This window comes from Halyomorpha halys, unplaced genomic scaffold, assembly GCF_000696795.3.
Source record: "Halyomorpha halys isolate HHAL.00 unplaced genomic scaffold, Hhal_1.1 Scaffold1739.1, whole genome shotgun sequence".
In the NCBI taxonomy this organism is placed as follows: Eukaryota; Metazoa; Arthropoda; class Insecta; order Hemiptera; family Pentatomidae; genus Halyomorpha; species Halyomorpha halys.
This window is the reverse complement of record NW_027111325.1, coordinates 51,865-72,625: the sequence shown is the minus strand read 5'-3', so window position 1 is coordinate 72,625 and position 20,761 is coordinate 51,865. Positions and strand designations below refer to the sequence as shown.

Here is a 20,761-nt window from a genome sequence, read left to right as displayed (position 1 = left end):
TTTTAATAATTATTATTTTACTTATAAGTTTATTTTATTTTTTATTATTTTTATTTATTTATGGTATGAATGGATATTTATGACCCATGAAAAAGTGACTGAAATAGGAAAACGGAGTGAAAACGTTTTTAAGAACTTTCAGCTTGTTGTTTTGAGCGACTTCTGGTTATAATAATTATAAACATATAAATTTTGATATAACATACTTTTTTTCAAGATTTCAGGAAATAATTTTGACTAATAAGTTATATGTTCATTATTCACATTTGACTGTCAACTACGGGTTATCTCATAATTTTTTACTTCACATATTTGTTCAGATTCGACAAAATTTGTAAGTATTGATAAATATAGCAAATAAAAAATTATGAGTAAAATTAGGTGATAACTATAGGATAAGCCGTAGTTAGCTTTCTAGGCAAGAATGCAAGGTACGAGATATCTTGTAGTCGGCAGACATTTATTCCAATTGTATAATAGACATAACTAATTTAAGGTTTGGAAAAAAAATCGACATAGCTATTTTAAATGTAGACTTAATTGGTAAATTGTTTGTTCACTAGGATTTTTATCGGCCATTTAACTAATTTATATATGTAGAAGGGAGGTAGATTCAGTAGAAATATATTTGAACAGATAGAGAGGTATTTAGGATGTACGGTAGCTAGGAAAAACGAAATTGATGTGCGTAAAAGCGAAGTTAAAGGTAGGAAATGCTCGTTTTGTTTTTTTCAATCTCGAAATAGCTCGCATCCTCTGTACACAGACTTAGAAGTTAAAATTTACAAAACTATTATGCTTCCTCTTTATACTAACAGGGAACAACAGCGCCTTAAGGTTTTTGTGAATAAAGTCTCACGTAAAATTCACTATTCGAAATTCAAATATTCGGACCGAAAAAAAGATGAATTAATTAGGAAATTAAAAAGACTGGAATAAGGAATTCCGAATGGAATAAACTGCATTCTCTAAATATAATTCAGTCCATACTGTTGCAGGGAATATGGTGGTTACACGCCCAGTTGTAGAACTTAATAACAAGCGGATAACTAAAATATTAACACGTCTAATGAATAGACCGAAGCTTAGATGGGAGGATTGCGTCAAGACTGATCTGGTATATTTGAGTTTGGACGGACGTATGCAGAGTGTTTCTGATGGTATCAGCATAGAACCTTCGGGTTCGCCAAGACTTTTTTATTATTTATATAATTTACCTAATACAGCAAAATATTTACATTTATATTTGGACCGAATGTTAATAATTATTTCTAATTTGACGATAATGTATCCATAGCTAATAACCATTGAAGGGATTAAACTTATTTCCTTTATTAATTAAACTTATATTCTTCATCTTTATTTCTTTTATTTATTTCATGAAAATCAAAGATGGCATTGGGGCATCCAAAATTGAAATCTGGCCCCATTTAGGCGAGAAATAAATATTCCTTAATAATTATGAAATCAATATTGAAAATATTGGCCCATTTTGAAGGGAAGTAACAGAGAATTTTTATTTTTAAAAATCTCCTCCAGTTTTGATGTAATTCTCTTCCGATCTCTTTTTATCACTCTTTGCTTAATGTCAACTTAGAGAAGAAGATGCAATCATAGTCTCAAATTATTTCATACAATTTATTTTATAATAGCTATAAAACTCGAAACCAGATTTTTGTACAGTAAAAAACCCGAAACTATCAGAATCGTGCAGCAAAAACTCATAATGCATATAAAATACCTAAATCCTACAAAATTCAACTTTTTATTTATAATATTAATACACTGAAATCTTACCTAACCTTGATTGAATTAAATTTAACTTCCAAATAATCTCTAAATTTGTGCAAACAGTCATTAAAAACCTAAAATTTTGTCAGTAATTTAAGAGCAATGAGAAATATAATTATAAATTATTTTACATTTCTATTACGAACGGAAACTCAACTTTTCAAGTTCTTAAAATCTTAATATTAAGGTTTAGAACATATGCAAGTCAATATGCAGAAAGGTTTATTTTAAAATATTCTTTCAAGCGAAATTACCTTTTTAATTTCTCCTAAAATTTTATTTTTATTTGAATTCATCTCTTAATATGTGAATTATTACTTTACCTTAAATTTTTCAGTTTTAAACTAGGGATTAAAAAGGAAAAAATAATAAAAGTAATGAGCATTTTTTTTTATACCTATGTGTGTATAAAAATGTAGTTCAAGCATTATATTTTATGGAAAAAAAAATCAAAATTTTACCTAAAAAGAGTAAAACGTAAAAAAAAAAAACTCAAACTTGCAAAATTAAAAAAAAAATTAAAAACGTGTAATATAATATTAGTGTTATTTAAATGTACTGTTCATTATTACAATTTCTGTCACGGTTTGGTGGAATTTTAAACCAAGATCCAGAAGATATAATTGTACAAAAATCCGATCTCTAGATAACACTTCTCGCCACTAAAAAGTTATACAACGGCGAAATGAATTGTTTACGTTTTTCTACGAATATATACAATAGTAATAACTTGAGCCAACTATAGTACTGCATATTACTCTTTCTATTTCTTGTTTTGATATTATGTTATCAAAAATGTATATGCTGTTCTTCATTATTATTGATCATTTGGAGGTAACATTCATAAATTCAATTCCAAGCCATGATATTCCCGTAGTATAACACAATACTAGACTAAAAATACGTGATATTTTACGAAGAAATTATTACCTTTTACAGAGCACTCGCTATTCATACTTATTAGGAAGAAAATACGGCTCAGTGTTGTAGATGCGACCATTAAACTGCTTGTAATTAGTATACCGTTGTTATTTATTGAGCCCCATAAATTTCATAATTGTTCTAATTAGGGTTCTTTTGTATATATGATTTAGGTGCTTTCATGATCCAGCTATAGCCAGTTTTGTATTACTTTACCCCTAAACAGTGTGCTGTGTTGGTGCCTTATAATTTGTGGCACCATTTTCATAATGTTACTACCTGATGGATGCATGGAATTAATATTATAGTAGAATCCACGGTATAAAAACAACAATCGATATTACATAAAGAGAAATTATTTTTACTATAAAAGTTTTATTATAATGATTTGGTATTAGTGGGTGAGGACAAAGAAACTATAGAACTAAATACAACCACGCTAATAAACTCTAGTATGGAACTAGGTCTTGAAATAAATACGGACAAAACAAAATACATGGTTAGTTGTAGAAACGCGAGCAATTTCGGTGATATAGATATAGGAGGAAATATGTTTGAACAGGTAGATACGTTTTAAGTTTTTAGGTTCTACGGTAACTAGAAAAAACGAAATTGATGAGGAAATAAAAGCTAGGTTGAAGGGCGGAAATGCTTGTTATTTTTAAATTTCGAAACTGCTTAGCTCGCGCCGTCTATCGAAAAGCTTAAAAATTAGAATTTACAAAACTATTATCCTTCCCACTGTTCTTGGATGGATGTGAGATGTGGCCTCTTACACTAAGGGATGAACAGCGTCTTAGGGTTTTCGAAAATAAAGTATGCGAATAATATTCGGACTGAAAAAGGATGAATTAACGGGAGAATTTGGAAGATTACACAACGCTGAATTAAGGGACCTACAGCCGGTAAATATAATTCAAGTTATATCATTGCGGCGTATAAAATGGGCGTGTAAGGTTGTAGGCTTACTGACGAGCGGATGCTTACTAAAACGAGCAGATAGTGTTAATAAGCACTGAACCAACAGGTAAACGTCCGAGGGATAGACCGAAACGTAGTTGGAGGATTGCGTTAAAACTGATTTAGTGGAATTGGGTTTGGAGGGGGATCACTGGAAAGATGTATGGAAGATGAACGCAGAGAGCGTTTGGTGGTATCGGCATCGAACCTTCGGGTACGTTGGCCTTCATTATTATTATTATTATTATTACTATTTGTAATGAGCTAAAAAGAAAGTAATAATAGTGGATCCATAATTTGCGGATAAATATTGGATATGATTGGGCAGGTTTACTAGTATAATGAAATTTCAGGAATTAGTAGTTCTTTATATAGCGATAAAGCACCATCTTACAGCACAGTAAAAAGCCTTTATAATGGATTCAATCGTAGCCCACGTTTGCTCCTGGACGAATTCCGTGAAGGTCGTCTAAAATCGGTTGTTGTGCCTGAAAAGATCAATGATAAAAAAAAAATGATCAAAATAAGGCTCGTGTCGATTTATGCAAGGAAGATACATCAAAGGCTGTGTATAACATCTACATAGATGACGGATGATTCCGAAACAAAACAGTACTTGATTGCATAGGTCGTCAAAGACGAACCAAATCCAACAAAAATTGTTCGCAGAAGTTGCACATCAAAGTAAGTGATTGCCCGATTTTTCATTATTACTGGTCACGTAGCGACAGCAGCAACATAAAACGTTCAATTCTGAATGGTACACGACCTTTGCCAGAAGTCATCTGAGAAATCTGCTAGAAGCAGAAGAAGCGGATCATTCTCAGACCGGCCAGAACATCGAATTGGTGGGTTCCCCTCGTACTCCACTAATTTGGCACCCGATGCCTTTTTTTATCCCAGCATATCCAAAATAACTTTTCAACACCCAAAGAAGCGGATGGAGCATTCAAAACGCATGTTTTTGAGTTACCTCAATCAATTCAAAGTGCAATCCCCTCCCCAGAGTGGACCATTCCTAATTCCATAAAATGCTTTCGGTCAAAGGATAAAATTTGCATTAGACTGTAGAGATGTGTTTTCATATTATATATATTTTTATTTATGATAATAAAACTTTCTTGGAGGGCAAGAAGAAAACAAAAACTCAATCGGAGTATAAAAGATCTTCGAAAATTGGTTCAAATGTCTGAAAAAGTGTATTTACCTTCATGGATAATATTTTGTAAAACAATAAAACCTATTTTGATCAATTTTTTTATAATTTGTTCCTTAACATTATATATAAATAGCATGTAGCATGAAAAATAAAATCAGCCAAAATTATCAAATCATATTTTTAGATGTTCGGCCTTATTATATTATTCATATTTTGACCCATATCTACAATATTTTACACTTTAGAAATTTCAGTATATTGTTTTAATTTTTCATCTTTATAAAATTCGTATTAATAAATAACAATTAGGAGTATTAACATTTATGTGTGGTTTCGAATCGAAAGAATTTTATGGTCTCTTTGAGGCTTAAAGCTCATCTCCAATTAGGCTTTGTAACGCATATTAACTTCTGTGAAATACTTGAGCAGTTCTATAGCGTTGGGTTCCTATCCTCCAGTAACCCTCCTGCAGATACAATAGCAATTACGAAACCTCCACTACTTATCATTCGATGGCCCACCGTACCAGAGGTCGCTATTGCAGCTAGCGAGGGGCTGCATACCAATGCCTCCCTGTCTATGTGCACTTTGAATAGAAAAGATGGTGAACCTTCTGTAGTTCGCCAAAAATAGAATTTCTCGGACAAGGGCTGTCTCAGGGCTGGCATTTGATGTTGTGGTTCAATTCTTTTAAGGAATTTTATGAAGGTTAGATGAATATTTCATGTAACAACAATACGTGAAACCCCTGAATAGAGGACATGCATGTTTATTAATTTTTCTTCCTATTCATAGAAGTTTCCTTAATGTAGATTATTTTTTAAAAATCTTTATTCATCTAAAAATTCTTAAAATAGTACACGTGCATGTAAAAGGAATTTTAATATTTGTTCAAATTATCCCATAATTTGCAATCAATTACGTAAACATTTGGATTTTTTATTACATTATACTAACCAACGGGAAGTTACATCTGTACATATTTGTATTTTTAAAATATTACGAAACGGTAAAAAAAAAATTCAATAAAATTAGACAAATTTAATAAGATCATTAATGAAAATTAATCTTATAAAAAAAAAGAAAAAAAAAAATAACTAAATAAAAAAAAAACGAAACGAACTATTTATTCAAGTAATTGAACCACATGTTTCAACAAAACATTCTGGGTATATACTATCCATTCTAATGGTTTATGAAAAAATTATGGATTTATAACGTGTGATGCTAAAATTGTTAGATTTTTTAAATAAATTCAATATTTGGCTAATTCCTTTTTAATATGCCGCACACTTATTTCAAAGTGATCAGTTATTTTCTTTGTTTCTTTAATAAAATTTTTTTACGTTTTGATGACATGTTAGTTTAAAGATTTGACACTGAAAATGAATGTTCAACATACACAAATTATTTTTATAGGAGTAGAGAAAATTATAATGTCCGGAAGAATATTCTTAATTGTATTTGACTAATGCATTCTTGAGAAATAATCCAGAATAATTTAAATCAAATAAAGGTTAAGTTAAATTTTAAAAAATATTTAATAATACGGGAAAACAAGGTAGCACATTTTATTTTTTTACTTAAGCTTTTTTTACCATTCTTCATTCTTCTACCTTCTATGGCTTTGTATGTCAAGTATTATTTTTTTCTGAAATCTTTTGATTCATAATGTTAAATAATACATCTATTTTACTACTGTTTCCGGAATGTGTTAACAACCTGGAAATAATATTTTTATTTTTATCTTGAATTAATAATAAATGCCTTTCCTGACTTATATTCATACATTTTTCAGTACTAATAAAATATGGCCAATAATTTTTAACAAGCAAAATCAAAGATATCTTAGAAGAAATTTATTTTTTAAATCTTGTACATGATCTGAGGAAAGATCATTAAAATCATTAGAGCTGAGTTTGGAAAGATCGAGACAATATAAAAAATAGATCCTATAATTTGGCATTTCCCGGTAGTCGATTTCATCTATTTCATTCAGGTTACTGAAACATCCCAGGCATTCACAAATCTTAAATTTTAATAACATGTGGATTTTTTGGGGGGGAGGGGGTAAGCTTTAAATAAAACATCCACAGACAATCCACACAAACCATTGGACGATACATATTTATTTAGAATCATGGGATCTCAAAACATCTATTTTCGTCAAAAACTCAAATTCAAAATTTCTCATCGTTACAATAATCTCCCTTACTACCCCCAAAAGGTTTGAGAACTCCTGTTAAATACAAATTATTAATAACTTAGCTTAATTGTAGTAAATTTCGAATTTTCTGTCTGTAATATAGGAACGAATAACAAGAGTGTATTTTAAAGGAGGAACCCTTAAAGGGAATATCTAATTTTAATTATAATTTTTATAATGAAAATATCAAAGTCAACTTTGAATATTTCTCTGGAATAACGAGGAAGGAGATAGGACGGCGATATCCATGTTATAAAAACATTATTACTTGAACCTAAGAGCTTAGCTTATAACTCCACAGCCGACGCTCTTGAATTTTAAAAAGCCTTTTCTCCCCTCTGCTAATATTGAAAAATACAGGAAACTTTCCGTTATAACTTTCGATTGATCATTTATTATTTATGAAGGTGGAATAATAACAATGAAATATGCCTTTTAGATTTTGTTGTTTTTCTTAAAAACAGAGATTCATTAGTTTTTGGTTTATCCTTTTCTCATTCTTTTAAAAAAATTTCATTTGACTAATAAAATCAATTAGAATTGTGTATATATATATATGCCACATTGGCATTGTTGGTAACGAGCTCGCGGACAAAGCTGCCAGAGAGGCACTCACGCTCCCTGGCCGAGGCACCGCCGTTCTTACCCCTTCAGAACTCAGTACACCCCTTCAATTACAAATATTAGAAAAATGGCAGGCCAAGTGGGATGAAAGCTCTCCGAGTAAATTAAAAGAAATAAAACGATCAGTAAAACCATAGTCAACATCCTACCGCAACAGCCGTAGGGAGGAAGTTGCTCTAACCCGCTTGAGAATAGGTCATTCTCTCCTCACGCACTCTCGCCTGATCAGAAGACTGCCACCTCCTACGTGCAAATATTGTCAGTCCATTCTCACGATTAGAAATATTTTTGAAGAATGTACTCACTATTTGCCAATAATAAACAGGATAGGGCTGACTCCAAATTTATCAGAAGCTCTCACAGATGAGGAAGATAAAATTACATTAGTATTTGAATTTTTAAAAGCACATCGCCTTTTTTATAAATTATAACTCCCCTTTGATTTTGATTTTTTTATTTATTTATTAATTTTTTTTTACTTTTATCATGTCAAAAGGCAAGTCCACAGTTATGTTTTAATTAATGGCTCATCCATTTTTGAATTTCTTCAGCATTCCACTTAACCATAAGACACAATTCGTCACCTCAGTTTCAGTCAAGCTATGCGAACGCTCATTGTTATTGTAGTATAATTCATTTCTTACCGTCAAGTGAGTATGGAACAATACACCAAAATGGAGTAGTACAATTTTGGAGTTACATTTCGGTCAAAAGCCTCACAGATGCATGGTTCGAAATTAAGACTGACTGTAAGATTTCTAATTCAATATTATATTAATAATTATTACTAAAAAACTCATTGATACTCAAATAACATAACTCTTAATACCGACTTACACGGACATATAATAGACCTAGATACATAATATATATACATACATATAAACTCCTTTCCCCTTCTATCATCGATTATTCAGATATAAAAAAAACAATAAAAGATAGAGGTGACGACTAAAAAACGTTTTGAGTTGAAAACACTCTGTGATGTAGTCATTTCTAATAGAGCTTAACCCGCTGTTCCATTGTTATTATATTATATTACTAATAGCCAAGCTGCAAACAGATTATACTATAGCATATGTGACAAGGCATCCGTAGTAATTTTATGCTGATGGCAGTAATACATGTGTGCTCTATACTCAATTAGAGAATCAATAGTTCAGTAATAGCACTCCCTAATGGACATATAATTACTTTTCTGTCTCTTACCATTACAGATATAGACAAAGAGAGAAAATTTTACTTAGAAAGAAAAATGTACTTAATTGAAAGTTACTTACATAATTGAGATATTGACGGGAAAAATTCAGAAGTACACAATTTAAAAAAAAAATCATAAATCTATATTTTATTTCAGTAAGTTCATAATTTGTTTCTTGATACTATATAGGCATCAAGAATGTTATCAGAACTAATTAAGTGATAACAAATTATTTCCTGTGATTCTGGAGAGAGAAAATTTACGTTTTTTTTTTTTTACGAATTTCAATAAAAATATAATTATTCAAATGCATAATAATTTTATAGTTGTATACTATGTAAATGTGATTGTATGTTTGAAGTAATGATTTAGGATTTATAATATTTAAACAATTATTTATTAAAGAAAGATAATGAATAGTATGGAATAAAGCGAACAATCATAATTTACTCAAGGCAACCTAATCTGGCTTTAATAAGTGACATTAAAACCAGATTACGCGTCAACTGTAAGCCTGGAATTCTGCTTGTGAAATCTAGTAGCATTTATATCACATCATTACGACCCTTCTTCCCTTATCTTCCAGTAACAGCTGGATAAAGTATAGAAAACCAATGGAGTTCTTGCTAGATACATTCTAGAGTTTTGGAATTTTTTCTGAATCGCTGTAATTTTAGAGACTTTTGCAGTACTACTAGTGATATTTCTTGACAGAATCGGTTTAGTAATGTCATGCATAATACTGGATAATATATGAGGATAATAACTCGTTTGTTAGAAATTTCTTAATTTTAGTAAATATTACAATTATATTAATTTTAGTAAATATTACAATTATACGAGCACAATGTAAATTTGTTTATATTATTTTTTTTATTATAGTCCAAGTCAGCTATTGAAGACTTATGTAGCTCAAGAGTAGGAAGTCAAAATTTGTTTCTTGGAGCTGACGAAAATAAATATTGACTGACCTCAGTGAGAATCGACCCCTTACCTTCTAAACTTAAGAGGAGAAAAATATCAATTATTTTATCCCAATTTTTGATAATTTAAATGGAAACTATGTATAATAGGTCATGGAAACTACTACTCCTACGAAGATAAACGTAATAAACTACTTTTTAAAACAATTTTGATCCTTTTTCTCTCAACTTTATTCTTTTTTAAACATCCGACGTTTCGACCACTCAGGTCATTTTCAAGGATTCCTTATTTTGTTTTCATTTTTTTCCTTTAAAATTCTTAAATGCCGGCTAATTGCCTTTGTCCAATAAATTCTTCTATAAAATTCTTTCCCAAATTTAAAACTTTTATTAACTGGTGGTTAATGAAATTAAAAAATGAAAACAAAATAAGGAATCCTTGAAAATGACCTGAGTGGTCGAAACGTCGGATGTTTAAAAAAGAATAAAGTTGAGAGAAAAAGGATCAAAATTGTTTTAAAAAGAAACTAAACCACTCTCAAACAAGTATATTAATAAAAAATAAATGTAATAAACTACATTAAACTAGCTTTAATTTGAGTTATAGTAGATATATATACGTCGAATGGTTTCTGAGATATTCATTCTCAAAATAAATTCAAAAACTACCGATTTTTTATTAAATGATGCTTCTTAAAAAAACACTATATCTCGAGAACTATTGAACGTAAATAGCCCTATTATAGCTCCTGTATTAGCAAATATGGTCTACGTTAAATGTTAATGTATTAGGTTTTTTGGTGCTGTTGGTAGCTTTAAAAATATTGAGCTACGAATGATAAATTATTTCTTTTAACGTTTTGTAACAGCCACAATTTTTTATCCCTCCTAACTATACTTGGCTGACTCATCAATTTTCACTAATAATTATATTTGTCATATTTGTCATTAAAGTAATAAAACATTAGTGTGAAATAATTGAATTTTTTTTCCGCTGAGCTCTTGTGCTACCAGCACTCTGCGACTCTCAGCGTACTCTCAATTTAATCAACCTCCTCTCTGTAATGTAATTTTTTTGATTTTATTTTTATCAAGTCTGATGACACCTGAATTGCCAAATTGCTTTCAGGTCAATTATTTACTGGTATTCGCTTTTACAATCTTTCGCTAATATTGTAATAAAACTTTAATTTTTTTTAAAATATATTATTTCAATTTCTTGAGACAGGTATTATTAAATAAAATTATTTATTAAATAAATCAAAAATTGTATCCGTATTAGTCTCAACACTTTTTATTTCAACAGTCCAACGTTTCGGCCATCCTCAACGACAATCTAAATATTTAACAGCTTATATTATATATTCATTTGTAACAACTTACAACAACATTATCACTAATAATATAACATACCTTCAATTATAAGTTCTTCCTCACATTAAAATTTAAAATTTGTTTTGCAGGCTATTCTGCCCAGGCCATTAATTATAAGTTAAAAACCTATTAAAAAGTCAATTATTAGAGAGTCATATTTATTATTAATAAGCTTACCTAAGCTTAAGTTTAGTTACCTTTTTTTAAATTTAAAATCATAAATGTGAGTGGGAGGTTATAAATAGTTTGTGTATATGGTAGTGATTTGGTGGATAATTTTAAAATAAGAAGATTTAGATATTTATGATTTTAAATAAAAAAATAGGTAACTAAACTTCAGCTTAGGTAAGCTTATTAATAATAAATATGACTCTCTAATAATTGACTTTTTAATAGGTTTTTAACTTATAATTAATGACCTGGGCAGAATAGCCTGCAAAACAAATTTTAAATTTTAATGTGAGGAAGAATTTATAATTGAAGGTATGTTATATTATTAGTGATAATGTTGTTGTTATAAGTGTTACAAATAAACTGTTAAATATTTAGATTGTCCTTGAGGATGGACGAAATGGCCGAAACGTTGGACTGTTGAAATAAAAAGTGTTGAGACTAATAAGGATACAATTTTTGATTTATTTAATATTTTTTTTTTTCACATTACTCTTTTTGATGAATAGTAAATATTAAAAATATAATTTTATAATAAAAGAAATTTAAAAATTATCGGTGCTGCTTGTTATTCTTTACAACTTTATGACATGTCATGCTGACATTAAGAAAAACGTCTATATTGTAAGCTCTCCATACAACTCTCACAAACCACACTTAAAATTTATTTTTGTTTGTCTCCAAAATGTGATTCATGATGAAAATCTAAATATTTCTAAAATCTTATCTTTGTAATGGCTTATTATACATCATGTTGCAACTATTATTTCCGTATTATTTTTTAAGCCTGTAAAATAATTTTCCATTTTCTGCTTAAGTTTATTATAAATTACTCAGCACCTCTTATATATCTTTTTTATTTTTACTAAACATGAGAAACGGTCAATTATTAAAAATTAACAAAATTAAACGTATGTACTTGAGAATAATAGATAATGGCGCTTCGGATAAGCCGATGGTTTCTGTCTGTACAACTTCCGGTAACATCATTTAACTATCTCAAATACGTAATTTTGTTTTTTTTTTATAATTTTTGTTTTTGAGTTTGACTAATCACCTAAACACTAATATACATTCAGAAAGACTATTGCGGAGTTATTCGGACTCTGTGGGGGGAGGGGGGGCATTTAAACGTTTATTTTAATTGAAAAATCAGTTTAATTTCATATCCCTATAAACTTGCTTATATATTCTTACCTACTATAAATTTCATAAACAGTTAAGTGAAATTAAAAACCAATTAAATGGACATAATGAAAACAACATGATAATTAAAAGTGAAAGTAAAAAGATGCACAATAGCAACAAAATTGTATATTCCAAACAAACGGCCCGACCTTTGGCTGATCTACAGCGTAAAATGAACATTAAAAAAAGTGTATTAGATTTATATTATATATTAAATTTATTTATACTTAATATTTATAAAACAAGGTTAATTTAATATTCATAAAAATAACATTAGGAAAGGGCTGTAAGATCACATAAAATATTTTGTAAACAATAGGAGGACTAGAGGATGTCATTAAGAAGATCAACAAGGTATATTTGATATCCTGTTTACAATTTTTTTTATGTCTCAATAGTTTTTATTATGTATTGTTAATTTAACTAGGATGAACCTAACCCATTAATTCTTAATCTTTCATCCTTAACAATCCCTGATAATCCTCCGAGGCGTCTGAAAAGATGATATTAGAAATGACCTTCTAATTTAAATTAATGTTTGAAGTACCAATGGGTGGTTCCTTCCCAAGATTTTCAAGAGTATATGAAACATACAACATATTTACCTATTGTATTATTTTGCACAGTTGTAAATTACATTAAATAAATAAATAAGAAAAACTAAGATGAAGACCTACATGAAGTTTGACTGATTAGTTCCAAATATTTTTTTTTTTCCTCCACCCGATTCTTATCTTTCAGTTGTATACGTTACAGTAATCAAATTCTAAACAAAAATAAAGTAAAAATTGCCTTCGGGGTAAAGGCAAAGTTATTTCAAAGCGAATAGAAAATGTAGAGTAATAGAAAAATGGCCGTAGCTCAGAAATTAGCACAAATTGATATGAATGTAAACTATAACTGTTTACCTATTTTTAGCTGGAATGATGCGATTTTGATTAATTTTCGTTGATTAAATTAGAAGATACTTTTCGATAAGTAGAATGTAATAAATCAAACAAAGCTATATTTTCCATTATATCAAGGACGCTGCCAAACTAAATTCGCTGGCACCACTACGCCCTGCCAGGGTGGTGGGAGGCTTGAGGTACGTTAAGGCCTTGGCAGTACCGACTATATAAGCTCCTGTCAGTTGCTGTATTGGCATCAGTTCTACTGCAACAGTGAACAGTTCTTACAACAATGGTTTCCATCAAATTCCTTGTAAGTATTATAAACGTCTTTTACTAATCGTATTATATTTTTTTTAGCCCTACGATCCTAATGTTTCTTGTTCTTCCAGTTCTTCTTCGCTTTGGCTATGGCCTGCGTTTTCGCCGCTGAAGAGACCGTCCGTGCCAAGAAGCAGGTCCTCCTTGGTGGATACCCATACGCTTACTCCGCCTACGCCGCCCCAGTAGCCGCCGCCCCAGTCGCCTACTCCGCCGGATATGCTGCCTACCCATATGGTGTTGGATCTTACTACTACTAAATGTAAATAAACAATCTAGTCTAATGCACAACCAGCCTGTGATTTTCGGTCAAATATTCCAATAAATTACTGTTTTTTCAAACCCTAATTTGAATATTTTTATTCTTACCTGTTTTCCACTAACCCATTAACTATAAAACTCTTATGTTCTGGTTAATTAGATAAGCTATGGCATATCTACTCAAATATGCTACTATGATGCTATTTCGGAAAAAAGTACCCATTTTTCACTAAAAAAGTTGCTGAAAAAAATCTATAACTTTAGTTTAATATAATCTCCAATTAAAGCATTAACTATAACATATTTGGTGGCTAATAAATCTCATTCTAGGGTTTAGTACAAGGATTCCTGTAAGGGAGTTGATCTTTCTTAAAATCTAAATATTCATAGAAATTAATAAGTCAAGAATGCATTCTAATCATATTTTCCGGAATAGCATATTTATCTACTGAATTATTTGAAAATTCTATTTTCAACTCAAAGAAGTAATGAGGAAACAATCAAATTAGGTATATTTTTATTCTTTTGGTTATTTTTTGTGAACTTCATACCAAATACCTATTTGTTTTTTGTTTGGTTTTTTCATTTCACATTTTTTTTTTTTTTTTTTCATACCCTCCTACAATGATGTTATTGAATATCTGGTACATACATATAGGAGGAATGCTATATGTATATCTGGGTGATGATACCTTGGAGGTGATGATACCTTGGACTCATTTCACAACATCAGAAAGGTTTATATGTATTTAATAGTGACAACAAAGTTATTGGGGATCACCAATAAATATAAATATATAGGTTCAAGTAGCGAAATGAAAATTCTTGGAAAAATTTACCTTATTCCTTATAAAATACAATTTCACAAAGCGGTTTTTGGTTCCTCATAGCACATATGGGTTCTTTTAATTGAATCGATTTAAATTAAACTCCTCAAGACGTCATTCGATTTTCATCCTTACTATGACAAATTATATTTTAGGCATTGTACCTCAAATGTTATATTTACTAATTTTTATACAGACTATTTTTAATTAAACTGTTTTTTGTTTTGTTTTTTTACTGTCAAAAAGATAATTCAAATTGCCAACCCATTTTTCTAGTGAACGATATTTTTCCTGTTCCTCAAAAGGTTTAATTAAATCAAATATAAATATGCTTAAGGAAGTGACCAAGATTTTCGTAAAAATCCGTCATATACTCTATTGAATTTATTATGGAAACAGATTAAGTCTTCCATATTAAGAAAAGTGCTTGAAAGTTTCTTGTTAACATAGTGTCATTTTCAGTCTGTTTCTAAGCTTAGAGCATTTCTAACATGCCGGTTTCTGAGCATGGTGGAAACCATTATTCTGGACTCACTGGGAATCCTACATCATAAATTGTATTAGACCTTGACTATATCTTAAATCCACTAAGACCCCCTTTTTTTCGTAACCTCCTTTATTATTAAATTTATACAATACAGACATACAAATGCATAATAGTGACAAAAATATACTAGCATACTACTGCCTTAAATTTCCTTGTGGAATTGTAAGGTTCGTTGCAGGGTCCAAATCATGTAGTCAAAATCATGCAGATAACGCCAGTGGATTATTCATGCCGTTTTTCAATTTCAGGCACTTTTTAAATATTGCTCGACTTAACTATCTTAAAGTTTCCTCTTCCCGTTTTAAGTTAATATTTCAAACGTGGTATAGGGCCATCTCTACCCGGTGGTGTTAGTGGGGTGGGTCCAACGGAGAAGGATTGCCTTTTTGGTGTTATGATTTCCTCTTGTGAGATTGTGACATGTCGTACATCTACCAACCTACTCGCTATAACTGTCTGTTTAAAAAGTCAGATAAGTAAGACTTTCACGCCGTTTTTCAATTTTAGATGTTTTTTTAAATATTGCTCGATTAAACTATCTTAAAATATCATTTGATTAAAGTATGATCAACTTTATGAGTCAAGAAGGGAAACAAATGTATTAGACTAATTCTTGCTAATCCCTTTTAATATTGTTTGATTGACTGATCATTTTGCAGTTTATTAGCAACTTAACACAGTTGAGCAGCCGCCCGTTTTGTTTATTTCGGGACCCTCCTTCCACCTACGATCCTTCTCTTGGAGATTTATCCTCTCTACTTTTTTTTGCTCCCACAGCAAGTATTCTCAATCTTGGCTCCAGAATGTTCTTAAATCCACAGTCGCATTTTCCATTGTACTGTTACTTACCACTCTTATTTTATCTCCAGCAGGTTGAGCCTGAGCTTCTTTCTTTATACAAAGAAACATTTTTACTTTTAATTCTCAAACTTTCTATTAAAAACAAAAAAATTTTATACACTACGATAACCTGACCAATTTGGACATATGGAATTGAGCTCTGAGGCTCCACCTAACCATCAAATTCCTCTCGCATCCAATCCTTGCAATTCAAAATCCTACGTAAAATCCTTGATGCACCTTATTACGTACACATATGCGTCTTTTCATTCTAAACTCCTTAACCATCCTAACCCATTAATTCTTAATCTTTCATCTATAACAATCCCTGATAATTCTCCGAGGCGTCTGAAAAGAAGATGGCCACGGGACCTTCTAATTTAAATTAATGTTTGAAGTACCACCGATGAATGGTTCCTTCCCAAGATTTTCATGTGTATATGAAACATACAACATATTTACTTATTGTATTATTTTGTACAGTTGCAAATTACATTAAATAAATAAATAAAAAAAACACTTATAATTCTCAGTTTGCGCAATGAAGAAAATGCAAAATTTCACTTTGAACTAGAAAAGTTTTACTGTTGTGTAAAAATTTAACATTTATTAAAATGCTATTCTTTACTTATCCTTAGAATCTTTTGGAAAATTAATAAATTACTCAAGCGATTTCGATAGATGACCTGAAAAGCAATGCGGTTCCAATAAATCCATCTCTTGAAATCAGTTGCGGGTATTTTTCAAACTGAGCCCAATATCATTCAGCGGTCTTATTGGCACACAGTTCAGTAGAGGTAAAAAAAATTAATTAAAAAAAAAATGAGTTGGCTGAGGGTATGATTTCGAAAGTAGATAGGCACATTTCGAGCAAATTACAGCTGCATCCACCTGACAAAAGTTTTGAAATTAATCCTGGAAAATCTATCTTTAAGAATTAAAGGGAGAAGACTCAGTAAACTGTACTAATTCTGTTTTAATGAAGAGTACGAATAAAAAACTAATCAATCCGAATATTAGTTCATCCAATAAAAAATTAGTCGAATTTATTTTAAATTTTCTGATTTCTAACACATTAGTATCTCTTTATATGTTTTGGGAAGTGCAGAATATGAAAACTATCGATTTTATGATCGCGTATTTTTTTTTTTACTTTTCTGAATTCTAACATATTAAGGTCTCTTTACACATCTTCACTGATTTCTTTAAATATTGACCCATATGTCAAAGAAAAAAAAAATTACTTTACTTGGAATTGGACGTAGTCAACAGGTGATTTTCTTTACTGAGATCATCCTAAAGGTAATACAGTTAGGATTCATTAACTTTAGGCTAGGGTAAAATCTGTGGAATACCTTAAACACTAAATTTTTTAAAAAAATTATCTCATGTACCACTATTCTAGCAAAGCATCAACTTTCTACAAGTAATTTTGTAAATTTAGTAAGTTTTGACTCATATTGGAATAAAACTTTGAATACCAATGTTATTAATGTAGTCTTCTATTAATTCCTATGGTCCTTTATTATTATTCATAGTTTACTTTATTGTCTTTCTATACTTTAAAATAAAATATTTTCATTTATGAACCTCTGTGATTTCCAAATTTTCAATCCGACAAGAAAATAAAAATTTGGATTTCACTTTTAAGGAGTTTAGTGTTTTTCAATATATCCCATTAAAATGTTTTTTTTTTTGTTTTTTTTTATCTTATTCACTTAGTTGTGACAGCAGTCTTAAAATATTATAATTTAATTCGAAAAATTCCTTCTTACTAACCTATCCAATCCGTTCTAAAGTTTTTTTTTAAATAAGTTTACTTTTAAAATTTAAACTTAATTATTATATGAAAATTTATGCAACGCTACATTTTAGGATTCCTGTAGAATAACACGTTATACTTTTATTTATTGTTTTTTAAAATTCAAACATTCATAACTGTGTCTTGTTGAAAATTCATCTCCTGTAGTTTTCATTAATAAATAAAGAGATACATGTTGTTTGTAGCTTGCCAAAAAAAGAAAGAAAATATATTATCCTTGAGGGGGGGGGGGTGTTTTTCCTCAAAAAAAGTAACTATTTATTTCTACTGATGTGTAAATTTAGTATTATTATATTTAAGTTAAAGATTTAGCATATAATACATAAATGTAAATCATAGCTGGTGTATTAACCTACGGAATTGCCAAGAAATGGTTAGAAATTTGATCATAGTTCCCTCCATATTTCAAAGTTGACCTACAATGTAGTATAAAGGGTAGAACAAAGAAACATATTTTTTAAAGATAAATAACGGAAATTTATTTTGAAAATGGGCCGAGAATCATCATATTGGGTTGACTAAGCAGCATGTATGGTTGAGCTTAGTAGTAGTAAGCACCATATGGGTAGGCAGCGTATCCGGCAGAGTAGGCAACTGGAGCAGCGTAGGCGGAGTAAGCATATGGGTATCCACCGAGGAGGACCTGCTTCTTGGCACGGACGGTCTCTTCAGCGGCGAACACGCAGGCGATAGCCAAGACGAAGAAAAACTGAGAAAAAAATAAGCATATTTATTAGATATAAAATAGAAATATATATTGTAATACAAGAGTGGAGGCTCTTTTATTGTTTACATGATAATTTTATTTCTGTACCTCGAAGGTAAAAAATTTTTTAAAAAAGTTTCCCTAACTTTATTGTATAGCGTTATGAACAGATCTTTCCCTCCGACTTATTGTATAAAAATCAGAAAACCTTCGTTACATTGTTCCAGAAAATTGTTATCTATACCTCTGGATAAAGCAATGGTGTAAGACAGTAAATCAAATTTTTAAACTTTATATCATACTGGCGTCATTTCAATACGAGGTACCGATTTTTATCAAATATTTTAATTATAGTATCTAGGTATTAATTTACCGCTATTACATGTATGCTAATTAGTAATTTAAGACACGTGAAACGAAACAACCACTGACTTATCTTAAAGATCTCTTGATCAAATTAGGCTTTATTAATACTCGTTTACCAGTAACAAGAACATTACGATAACCTCTTACTAGAATAAATACATTTGGAATTTATGAATTCTAAAAGCTTCTTGTACCACAGTCCACAGTTCCCGTATTTTAATTGAATTGCTTGAAAATCCTTTGGAAAAGAAAGTGGATAAGACAGTGGTTTACAACTAAGCACAAAGTTGTGTTTGCCACGTCTGAAGTTAAGCATTAGGCCAAGTGTCTTGACCAGAAATAATTCAATTAAGTTGATTCAAGTACTACCAGACTCTTGTTCTATATTTAAGGCAGAATGAATTTGAATGAAATTCATTCATACTATTGTGGTAATGTATTATCTAGATAATATTTCTACGTACCGAAATTAAATTCATTTGTACTCAAAATAACTATAAATAAAACAACAAAATGTAAAAAGTAATTAAAATTTAGATTGTAAAAATTAATATCTTTAACTCCATCAAAGTTAAGGTAAAGTTAAGGCCTGTATTATACCTTTTTTTATAACTATCGTCGTATATTGAAAACATTCATGTTATTTCAGATCTCTGGGTTTGCCAGTAAAAGCTATCCTAATTTGATAGCAAATATTGATTTTTTAATTGTTTTAATGTTCTTCAATCAACTAAACATTTAGTGGAAAATATATATATATATATTGGATAATAATAAATACGAAAGAATTGCTAAAAATTATAAGTAAGTTATAGCCGAGATATACTATATCTCCGATTTTTTCGGAACGTACTGGTACTTCTTATTGTATGTTTTTATGGAATGATACTCTCAATAATATAATATATGAATAATTTTATACTCACGAGGAATTTCATGGAAACCATTTTGTTAAGGTGGTCTGTTCACTGCAGTTGAACTGATGTCACTTGAGCAGAAAGCGTTGGCTTATATAGGGTGCGCTTTGGTGACTCAAGGCCTATACCCAACCTGTTTATTGTTATTGATAGTGTTATCATTCTATACAGTTTATCGATAATCTTTTTTTTTTGTTTTTTTTTAAGAAATATAAATACATTAAACCGATATAATGTAATGTACTCTAGCATGATCAATGAATATAAGAATATTTCTATTTTTTATTTTTTTTATTTTCACACTACCACTCTTTATATGTTTTGGGATGTGCAGAATATGAAAATTCTATCGATTTTATGATCGCGTATTTTTTTTTTTTTAACTTTTAACTTATTAAGGTCTCTTTACATATCTTCACTGCTTTCTTTAAATATTGACCCATATGTCAAAGAAAAAAATTCAAGGCATTTCTGTTTAGGAAAACTTTGTATTCAAGCAGAAAATGAAAAAAAAAACAATATGTTATGAAACTTTTCACGATTTTTTTTATTTTATAGAAACCTATACTCAATAAATGTCCAAATAAGTTTCATAAATTCTTCAATTCATTTTCAAGATTAATGCAGAAAACGGAATGACTATGACGTTAATAAAGAGGTGAAATAGAAGCGTTTGATTTAATATTATTATTTTATTTATTATTATTATTTTAAATATTTTAATATTTATTATATAGGGGAATTCG

General features: G+C 29.9%; 1 long non-coding RNA gene across 1 annotated transcript; it reads right to left on the bottom strand.

Annotated features, from left to right (window-relative positions):
• Nucleotides 1-18,651: 18,651 nt before the first annotated feature.
• On the bottom strand, nt 18,652-20,085 carry LOC136796243 (uncharacterized). The gene is made up of 2 exons (XR_010843931.1): nt 20,025-20,085; nt 18,652-18,735 (listed from the first exon to the last, which is right to left on the bottom strand). It is a non-coding gene; the product is annotated as an uncharacterized lncRNA (long non-coding RNA).
• Between the last annotated feature and the right edge of the window lie 676 nt (nt 20,086-20,761).